Source organism: Lutra lutra, unplaced genomic scaffold (genome assembly GCF_902655055.1).
Source record: "Lutra lutra unplaced genomic scaffold, mLutLut1.2, whole genome shotgun sequence".
In the NCBI taxonomy this organism is placed as follows: domain Eukaryota; kingdom Metazoa; phylum Chordata; class Mammalia; order Carnivora; family Mustelidae; genus Lutra; species Lutra lutra.
The window spans coordinates 1,716,187-1,728,015 of record NW_025923848.1 but is presented as its reverse complement, the minus strand read 5'-3'; positions in this window follow the sequence as shown (position 1 = coordinate 1,728,015).

Genomic DNA, 11,829 nt, shown 5'->3' with positions numbered 1-11,829 from the left:
ACTCAGCATAATCTCTTCCAGTCCCGTCCATGTAGCTACAAAACTTGGGTATTCATCCTTTCTTTTTTTCTTTTTCTTTTTTTTTTTTTTGACAGCTTTATAAACATATATTTTTATCCCCAGGGGTACAGGTCTGTGAATCGCAAGGTTTACACACTTCACATCACTCACCATAGCACATACCCTCCCCAATATCCATAACCCCACCCCCTCTCCCAACCCCCTCCCCCCATCAACCCTCAGTTTGTTTTGTGAGATTAAGAGTCAATTATGGTTTGTCTCCCTCCCAATCCCACCTTGTTTCATTTATTCTTCTCCAATCCCCTTAACCCCCCATGTTGCATCTCCACTTCCTCATATCAGGGAGATCATATGATAGTTGTCTTTCTCCGATTGACTTATTTCGCTAAGCATGATACCCTCTAGTTCCATCCACGTCGTCGCAAATGGCAAGATTTCATTTCTTTTGATGGCTGCATAGTATTCCATTGTGTATATATACCACATCTTCTTTATCCATTCGTCTGTCGATGGACATCTAGGTTCTTTCCATAGTTTGGCTATTGTAGACATTGCTGCTATAAACATTCGGGTGCACGTGCCCCTTCGGATCACTACGTTTGTATCTTTAGGGTAAATACCCAGCAGTGCAATTGCAGGGTCATAGGGTAGTTCTATTTTCAACATTTTGAGGAACCTCCATGCTGTTTTCCAGAGTGGTTGCACCAGCTTGCATTCCCACCAACAGTGTAGGAGGGTTCCCCTTTCTCCGCATCCTCGCCAGCATCTGTCATTTCCTGACTTGTTAATTTGAGCCATTCTGACTGGTGTGAGGTGATATCTCATGGTGGTTTTGATTTGTATTTCCCTGATGCCGAGTGATATGGAGCACTTTTTCATGTGTCTGTTGGCCATCTGGATGTCTTCTTTGCAGAAATGTCTGTTCATGTCCTCTGCCCATTTCTTGATTGGATTATTTGTTCTTTGGGTGTTGAGTTTGCTAAGTTCTTTATAGATTTTGGACACTAGCCCTTTATCTGATATGTCATTTGCAAATATCTTCTCCCATTCTGTCAGTTGTCTTGTGGTTTTGTTCACTCTTTCCTTTGCTGTGCAAAAGCTTTTGATCTTGATAAAATCCCAATAGTTCATTTTTGCCCTTGCTTCCCTTGCCTTTGGTGATGTTCCTAGGAAGATGTTGCTGCGGCTGACGTCGAAGAGGTTGCTGCCTGTGTTCTCCTAAAGGATTTTGATGGATTCCTTTCTCACATTGAGATCCTTCATCCATTTTGAGTCTATTTTCGTGTGTGGTGTAAGGAAATGATCCAATTTCATTTTTCTGCATGTGGCTGTCCAATTTTCCCAACACCATTTATTGAAGAGGCTGTGTTTGTTCCATTGGACATTCTTTCCTGCTTTGTCGAAGATGAGTTGACCATAGAGTTGAGGGTCCATTTCTGGGCTCTCTATTCTGTTCCATTGATCTATGTGTCTGGTTTTGTCCCAGTACCATGCTGTCTTGATGATGACAGCTTTGTAATAGAGCTTGAAGTCCGGAATTGTGATGCCACCAACTTTGGCTTTCTTCTTCAATATTCCTTTGGCTATTCGAGGTCTTTTCTGGTTCCATATAAATTTTAGGATTATTTGTTCCATTTCTTTGAAAAAAATGGATGTTACTTTGATAGGAATTACATTAAATGTGTAGATTGCTTTAGGTAGCATAGACATTTTCACAATATTTATTCTTCCAATCCAGGAGCATGGAACATTTTTCCATTTCTTTATGTCTTCCTCAATTTCTTTCATGAGTCCTTTATAGTTTTCTGAGTATAGATTCTTAGTCTCTTTGGTTAGGTTTATTCCTAGGTCTCTTATAGTTTTGGGTGCAATTGTAAATGGGATGGACTCCTTAATTTCTCTTTCTTCTGTCTTGTTGTTGGTGTAGAGAAATGCAACTGATTTCTGTGCATTGATTTTATATCCTGACACTTTACTGAATTCCTGGACAAGTTCTAGCAGTTTTGGAGTGGAGTCTTTTGGGTTTTCCACATAGAGTATCATATCATCTGCGAAGAGTGATAGTTTGCCTTCTTCTTGGCCGATTTGGATGCCTTTAATTTCCTTTTGTTGTCTGATTGCTGAGGCTAGGACTTCTAGTACTATGTTGAATAGCAGTGGTGATAACGGACATCCCTGCCGTGTTCCTGACCTTAGCGGAAAAGCTTTCAGTTTTTCTCCATTGAGAATGATATTTGCGGTGGGTTTTTCATAGATGGCTTTGATAATATTGAGGTATGTGCCATCTATCCCTACACTTTGAAGAGTTTTGATCAGGAAGGGATGCTGTACTTTGTCAAATGCTTTTTCTGCATCTATGGAGAGTATCATATGTATGTTCTTTCTTCTATTAATGTGTTGTATCACATTGATTGATTTGCGGATGTTGAACCAGCCTTGCAGCCCTGGAATAAATCCCACTTGGTCGTGGTGAATAATCCTTTTAACGTACTGTTGAATCCTATTGGCTAGTATTTTGGCGAGAATTTTTGCATCTGTGTTCATCAAGGATATTGGTCTGTAGTTCTCTTTTTTGTTGGGATCCTTGTCTGGTTTTGGGATCAAGGTGATGCTGGCCTCATAAAATGAGTTTGGAAGTTTTCCTTCTATTGCTATTTTTTGGAACAGTTTCAGGAGAATAGGAATTAGTTCTTCTTTAAATGTTTGGTAGAATTCCCCCGGAAGCCGTCTGGCCCTGGGCTTTTGTTTGTTTGGAGATTTTTGATGACTGTTTCAATTTCCTTACTGGTTATGGGTCTGTTCAGGCTTTCTATTTCTTCCTGGTTCAGTTGTGGTAGTTTATATGTCTCTAGGAATGCATCCATTTCTTCCAGATTGTCAAATTTGTTGGCGTAGAGTTGCTCATAGTATGTTCTTATAATTGTCTGTATTTCTTTGGTGTTCGTTGTGATCTCTCCTCTTTCATTCATGACTTTATTTATTTGGGTCCTCTCTCTTTTCTTTTTGATAAGTCTGGCCAGGGGTTTATCAATCTTATTAATTCTTTCAAAGAACCAGCTCCTAGTTTCGTTGATTTGTTCTATTGTTTTTTTGGTTTCTATTTCATTGATTTCTGCTCTGATCTTTATGATTTCTCTTCTCCTGCTGGGTTTAGGGTTTCTTTCTTGTTCTTTCTCCAGCTCCTTTAGGTGTAGGGTTAGGTTGTGTACCTGAGACCTTTCTTGTTTCTTGAGAAAGGCTTGTACCGCTATATATTTTCCTCTCAGGACTGCCTTTGTTGTGTCCCACAGATTCTGAACTGTTGTGTTTTCATTATCATTTGTTTCCATAAATTTTTTCAATTCTTCTTTAATTTCCTGATTGACCCATTCATTCTTTAGAAGGATGCTGTTTAGTCTCCCTGTATTTGGGTTCTTTCCAAATTTCCTCTTGTTATTGAGTTCTAGCTTTAGAGCATTGTGGTCTGAAACTATGCAGGGAATGATCCCTATCTTTTGATACCGGCTGAGACTTGATTTAGGACCAAGAATGTGATCTATTCTGGAGAATGTTCCATGTGCACTAGAGAAGAATGTGTATTCTGTTGCTTTGGGATGAAATGTTCTGAATATATCTGTGATGTCCATCTGGTCCAGTGTGTCATTGAAGGCCTTGATTTCCTTGTTGATCTTTTGCTTGGATGATCTGTCCATTTCAGTGAGGGGAGTGTTAAAATCCCCTACTATTATTGTATTCTTGTCGATGTGTTTCTTTGATTTGGTTATTAATTGGTTTATATAGTTGGCTGCTCCCACGTTAGGGGCATAGATATTTAAAATTGTTAGATCTTCTTGTTGGACAGTTCCTTTGAGTATGATATAGTGTCCTTCCTCATCTCTTATTATAGTCTTTGGCTTAAAATCTAATTGATCTGATATAAGGATTGCCACTCCTGCTTTCTTCTGATGTCCATTGGCATGGTAAATTCTTTTCCACCCCCTCACTTTAAACCTGGAGGTGTCTTCGGGTTTAAGATGAGTTTCTTGTAGGCAACATATAGATGGGTTTTGTTTTTTTATCCATTCTGATACCCTGTGTCTTTTGATTGGGGCATTTAGCCCATTAACATTCAGGGTAAGTATTGAGAGATATGAATTTAGTGCCATTGTATTGCCTGTAAGGTGACTGTTATTGTATATTGTCTCTATTTCTTTCTGATCTACTACTTTTAGGGTCTCTCTTTGCTTAGAGGACCCCTTTCAATATTTCCTGTAGAGCTGGTTTGGAATTTGCAAATTCTTTCAGTTTTTGTTTGTCCTGGAAGCTTTTAATCTCTCCTTCTATTTTCAATGATAGCCTAGCTGGATATAGTATTCTTGGCTGCATGTTTTTCTCATTTAGTACTCTGAATATATCATGCCAGCTCTTTCTGGCCTGCCAGGTCTCTGTGGATAAGTCTGCTGCCAATCTAATATTTTTACCATTGTACGTTACAGACTTCTTTTCCCGGGCTGCTTTCAGGATCTTTTCTTTGTCACTAAGACTTGTCAATTTTACTATTAGGTGACGGGGTGTGGACCTATTCTTATTGATTTTGAGGGGGGTTCTCTGAACCTCCTGGATTTTGATGCTTGTTCCCTTTGCCATATTGAGGAAATCCTCTCCAATAATTCTCTCCAATATACCTTCTGCTCCCCTCTCTGTTTCCTCTTCTTCTGGAATCCCAATTATTCTAATGTTGTTTCGTCTTATGGTGTCACTTATCTCTCGAATTCTCCCCTCGTGGTCCAGTAGCTGTTTGTCCCTCTTTTGCTCAGCTTCTTTATTCTCTGTCATTTGGTCTTCTATATCGCTAATTCTTTCTTCTGCCTCATTTATCCTAGCAGTGAGAGCCTCCATTCTTGATTGCACCTCATTAATAGCTTTTTTGATTTCAACTTGGTTAGATTTTAGTTCTTTTATTTCTCCAGAAAGGGCTTTTATATCTCCTGAGAGGGTTGCTTTAATATCTTCCATGCCTTTTTCAAGCCCGGCTAGAACCTTGAGAATCGTCATTCCGAACTCTATATCTGACATATTACCAATGTCTGTATTGATTAGGTCCCTAGCCTTTGGTACTGCCTCTTGTTCTTTTTTTTGTTGTGAATTTTTTTGCCTTGTCATTTTCTCCAGATAAGAGTTTACGAAGGAGCAAGTAAAATACTAAAAGGGTGACAACAACCCCAGGAAAATATGCTTTAGCCAAATCAGAAGAGATCCCGAATTGTGAGGGGGGAGAAAGGGGATAAAAAGGGGTTCAGAAAGAAAGAAAAAAAAACTATTAAAAAAAAGAAAGCCGATAAAGAAAAAATATAAAAAGAGGAAAAATAAATATATATTAGATAAACTATTAAAAAAACGTTAAAAAAAGAAAACGGTAAAAGTTAAAAAAAATTTAGCAGAAGAAGAAAAAAAAATTGAAAAAGAAAAAAAAAATTAAATTTTCTGCAAGGCTAAAAAATCATGGGGAGAAAGCCATGAGTTCCGTGCTTTGCTTTCTTCTCTGGAATTCCGCCGCTCTCCTTGGTAGGTGAACTTGGTCCTGGCTGGGTTTCCCATTGATCTTCGGGGGGAGGGGTCTGTTGTAGTGATTCTCAAGTGTCTTTGCCCCAGGCGGAGTTGCACCGCCCTTACCTGGGGCCGCGCTGAGTCATCCGCTCGGGTTCGCTTTGGGGAGCTTTTGTTCCCTGAGCGCTTTCCGTAGAGTCCGGAGGACGGGAATAAAGATGGTGCCCTCCCGGTCTCCGGCCTGGAGGAGCTGAGAGCCCGGGGCCCCACTCCTCAGTGCGCCCTCAGAGAACAGCGCCCAATAACTCCCGTCAGCCTGGCCTCTGGCCGCACTCCCAGCTGACCGAGCCCGCGACCGGTTCAGGGCAACCCCGAGCTGAGAGTCACTCCTCGGCTCTGTCTCTGCAACCGGCTTCCCCGTTCTAATACCGGTAAGCTCTGCGACACTCAGACACCCCTGATCCTTCTGCGACCCTGCGGGACCTGAGGCCGCGCTGACCCCGCCTGGGCTTCACCCCAGTTAAGCATCTGGAGCGATGTCCCTCAGCAGAACAGACTTTTAAAAGTCCCGATTTTGTGCTTCGTTGCTCCGCCGCTTGCCAGGAGCCGGCCCCTCCCCCCGCGGTCTATCTTCCCGTCGCTTTGGATTCACTTCTCCGCCAGTCCTACCTTGCAGAAAGTGGTTGATTTTCTGTTTCTGGAATTGCTGTTCTTCTTCTCTTCAATCTCCCGTTGGATTTGTAGGTGTTTGCAATCTTTAGATAAGCTATTTAGCTGATCTCCTGCTACCCGAATTAGTCTCAGCCTGCTACTTCTCCGCCATCTTGACTCCTCCCCCCCAACAAATACTTCTTTGAATAGCTAATGTGTCTGGGCAAGTTGAGCAACATACAAATGTGAACCTAGCTCCATCATTTCTTTTAGCTCCATGTATCAAAAATTGGGAACCAATAAACCTCAGTGCTAATTTTTGAGTGTCCAAAATCTTTGTTTGTGAAAAGTATCTAAGCATAATATAATCCTAGGGGTTTTAAGTTTTTGTTTATATGTGATCTTATTACAATATTTATTTTATCTTTCTTTCAAGTATTTTTGGTGAGAATTTAAAGTAAAAACAAAACAAAACAAAACAAAACCAAAAACCCTGTTCAGAAAATTGTTTTATTGCTCACCCTCATTTAAAACTTCCAAAATGGAATAAAAGGAATATTAATACTTGAGATCCTTCAGAAGACCATTCATGGACAATACCCAATTTCCATCTATTATTGTTGTTTGCCTTCAAAACATCCTTCAACATTTGCCAAGTACCTTTTAGAATCACAATCACACAAAAAAACAGTGAACCTTAAGGGTTTTTGGCTCCTGTAGACAGTGTCCTCAGTAGCAGCTCATAGCTTTGATTTGTCCCAATGGAATGCTGTTTCCAGAAAGAGGGTGCGTGAATCACTTTTATGGGATAAGCATCTTTCTCTGCACATTACCTGGCATTCTTAATGGCTGATTGTGTCAGGTGGCTGGATTAGAGTTCTTTCTAGGGTAAGGTTAAATTTAAGTAGCTCTTTTATGATTTCCTATATGGCCAATCATTAGTATAATTTAGACACAGGGCATTTCATTTCTCTTTCTAATAAATTTGAATATATTCTTAATTTCAAGGCGAACTTCTGGGACACACTTTTTCTGCTTGTGATGCAGTACTTTAAGACATGGGCTTTGGAGTCAGACACATCTGGATTTGATTCCTGGATCTATCCTTTAAGGTTTATAACCTTGAACATGGTAATATCTCTATAACATTTCTTCCTTATTTCAAAAGTAATGAAATGACCTATCATAATTGAATTAGTGTAAGGATGAAAAAGATAGTAAAAGCTCCCAGTTGGTTTCTTGGCAATGTAGGAAGCCTTTAAAAAATGATAAGTGTAATAGTTTGTCAGATACTCTGACAATAAGTAATCAAAAATAAACAGGGTAATAATTCAAGTTCAAATATACCATCACAGGTTTAATTTGACATTGAACAAAATTTTGTTTCTATTTTCCTCCTCTTTTAAGTTTAGAGTTCTGTTTTATTTTCATACACAGTGAACAGTTACTAATTGAACAGCTGTTATATGTGTGGCAATATCACCAATATTTGGGGGCTTTATGATTCAAAACATTAAGGGGTTTTAAGTCTATCTGAAGGAAAGATCGGGACATATTGAAGCTGTGAATAATGCAAAAGATACATACACACATGTTGCATTGTATAATAGGGTAAATGAATATAGGAATTACAAAGAAGAAAATGAATAAAGATGAAAATTTAATATAGACAGAAAAGACTTGATAAAGGTCTTAGGGGCCTGAGGATGATCTTGAAAGGCAGTTATTTTCTCTATAACAGCTGTGCAGTGGTTACTTGGTACAGTTTATGTAGGAATGAATATGGTTATGCCTCATTCACAGAAACTTGGACTTAAACACACACACACACACACACACACACACACACACACACACACACACAGACACACGTATATGTATACCCCCCACACACATACTTACACATACACCATACAATCTCTCTCTTTTTCCCTCTCTTTCTCTCTCTCTCTTTCTAATATGGAGGGTATGGAGACCAGAAAATTCAGGTTGCTTGCTCAGGTTGTTAACTACTAGCCAGTCGTAAAGCTTAAACTGATGTCTAGGCCTTCTGATCTGGCTCCAGTACTTTTTACTGCAATATCTTGAGTGAGCAAGCCTTCAAAACCTTCTTGAATTATTCATATAAATACGGACAATCCTATTTTATTGCATAAGGCCATTTTAATTTATAGATATTAAGACTATAAGACTTTTCTTATATTCAGCCATCTCAATGACTAATTTCTGCACCATCAGTTTTATTAGTATGCTAGAGCTGGATTCTATAGCTTCCTGAAATTCTCAAATCTGTGTTGTGATGTCACATTGGTAGCCAGAAAAAAACGGTGGTTGAGTATTTGCACCATGGAAACAAACAAATGTTACAAATTATGGCTTCCTTTTATTGTTGTTCTGAAGAGTCAACAGATAAATATTTTCTAGCACACCACTCTTCATAATAGTGAATTCTATAAAATTCCATTATTAAAATGGCTAAAAGTATAAAATTATGTTTTTAATGCCACATAAGTGGACTTCAGAAAAAGATATGGATACGTCCAAATAACAATCCTTGAAAGAAAGTGATGAAAGTGGAATAATTATTATTTCCTTTTTTTAATATTTTTTATTTTTTTATTTGACAGAGAGAGAGATCACAAGTAGACAGAGAGGCAGGCAGAGAGAGAGAGAGAGAGGGAAGCAGGCTCCCTGCTGAGCAGAGAGCCCGATGCGGGACTCGATCCCAGGACCCTGAGATCATGACCCGAGCTGAAGGCAGCAGCTTAACCCACTGAGCCACCGAGGTGTCCCGTATTTTCAACCAGAGGATTCTATCATAAGTAAAGGAACAATTTTGATATATAAGGCATATGGAATGAACTGTTGTAGTAAATTTTGTATTGTATGTATGTAAATTTACACAAAATATTTGGAAGTAACATACCAATAATAGAAAAGTTCTATCCCAAGAACACAAGGACATTCCTGTTCCAAAAATATATATAAATCTACTCTTATCCATCAATTGGTGAAATATGAAAATAACAAAATACATCAATAGATGAAGATAAAGCATTTGATTAAACGTGTTAGGAATTAGATACAATTTATAATGGCATATGCAAGCTACATATAGAAAAATTCAATAATTTCCTTTACATAAGTAAGCGATCATTATAAAATGTAATCGTTATATATGACCAATGAAAATGCTTGATTTTATAAATATAAACATAAACCTGAAATATGCTGCAAATATTAACCAGATAACATATTGTGGGCCATTTTTATTTACTCCTTAAAATTTTCTCTATGTTTAAAATTTCTCTACAGTGAAACATTAAGACTATGTACATTATGAAAATAATGAAATGGAAACATAGAGACCATACCTCATTCACAAAGCAATAAAAACCTAAAACATCCAAGAGTAGTTTTATTTTTTTAAGATAATTTATTTTAGAGAGAAAGTGTGTGTGTGTGTGTGTGTGTGTGTGTGTGAGAGAGAGAGAGAGAGAGAGAGAGAGAGAGAGAGAGAGAGTGGAGGGTTGGGGAGAAGCAGATAATCTTCAAGAAGACTCCTTGTTGAGCATAGAACCCAATTCTGGGCTGGATCCCAGGAATGAAAAGATCATGACCTGAGCTGAAACTCAACAACTGAGCCACCCATATGCCCCTCCAAGATTAGCTTTAAATGAGAAGAAATCAAAATGAGATCAATCTTAAGAATAAAAAGGAAGAGTAGCAGAAGGAATAAAAAGAAGAAAGACAAGAGCAGAGGAAGAGTTGTCAAGGAGCAATATGAATTTTACTAAAGCTGGCATGGGACAAAACTAGAAAAAAAGAACTTTATTAGTAGTATCTTCATGGTATGACCAAATGTGATTTGTTTTTATTATATATGCTTGAAAAATATCTTCCTATTTTTATTTCATTTTTAACTTTAATATTTAATATTCAAAGAAATATGTTGGGACTTCAGGCAGGAATTCTTCACAACCACTAAATTTTTGCTATATGGTTGATCCCCCAACATATCTTATGTCTTGGAGATGATCATAGTTTTCTCTAACATGAACCAATAATAATAGATATTCCTGCATTGTGTTTGCTTTTTATTGTCCTTACCACAATGATAAACCTTTATTACCTTAGTTATGTACATGTTAAATGTCTCTTGCTCTATCACTCATCATTAACTCTAAAAGTGCAGTCAGCTTTTCTGCTTACTTCACCAACATAAAATCAAATGCCTAATACATGACACATTAGGTAGGAATTCAATAAATACGTTTAAGTGAATACATAATATAAATGAGGAAAGTGAAATTGTAACAGATTTGGGAGTATAACTGAGATCTATAAGTACAAAATAAAAATTGATTTGCTGGACAAATGGTTGCAAATTTGCCGTTAGTGTCCAGATATTTTTTTCTTTTTAATACTCTTTCATTACTATTTTTCACTGAGATTTGCTCTTCTCCAAACTGAAATATAGCCATATCATGAGAAAATAATAAATAATTGTTTTTGACATAGTGTAAGCACTGGAACCAGCACAACCAGTTGATGCCTCCAGGGCACATGATGTCAGGAGACATTCATGCCTAGCTCTTTGCAAGCATCAACCATGAACCTCCATGAGTCTGCAAGTGAGTGACTTCTTAAGTTTTGCACACTAAGGGCCTAAGTGTGTCTCATTCTGGTATTTCTGTTAATTTACCTACTATTTATTATTTCTACTTATCACTGGAAGATAAAAGAGGGCATTTCCAGGCTATTTCAGCTTCTCAACCACAGGTTCCTGAATGCCCTTCCTTTTATACAAAGATTATTATCTGTGTTTGGACTTTGTTCTTCTCCTTTAAAATGATGTTGACTATTCTTGATCTTCAGCCCTCTCAAGGAAATTTAGAATCAGTTTGCTGATATCCATAAATTAACTGCATGAGATTTTGACTGGGATTGTCTTGAATCTACAGACAAATTTGTGAAGAACTGCATCTTGACTATACTGAATCTTTTTATGCATGAATAAGGAGCCTCTCCAATTCTCTTGTTCATCAATACTTTCCATCAGCGATTTGAGTTGTTCTTATATAGATAAAAGAATATTCTCAAAATGGTTATGTTTCCCTTTCTCCTGCTAGTGGCATGAGGAAATTTTTCTTCACTATGAACTATGAGGACCTGGTAGAGCCCCTGGAGGTAAAACTCACAAATGCATAGAGGCTCCCTGTGGCTTGGTCCCCTTGGAGTTTGTTTTTGTTTTGCAGGGCTTTTCCCCCATCAGAGTTCTTATCAGAGTCATATCCACACTAAACCATCAAACAATTCACAATTTACAGCTCAGGTTTCCCAAACCCAAGACTGGTTTCTGTGGAAGTTTCTGCTCTGGAAAGTTGCAATTCTCTGTATCTGCCTGTCTGCAAGGAGTAAAACACCTGAATCCTTTCCAGAAATACAACATTACCTTGTTTTACTTACTTTCCAAGTTAAACACATCCCATAATTCTTTAGGAATATTGTAAATTTGCTCTAACAAAAGCCTAGACGGTAAAAATACTCATCACGTGCATTTAAATAAATATTGTTCTTAGTCTATGTAACAGATTGTCCCCAAGTTTGTTTTTTTCCCCTGCATGAATT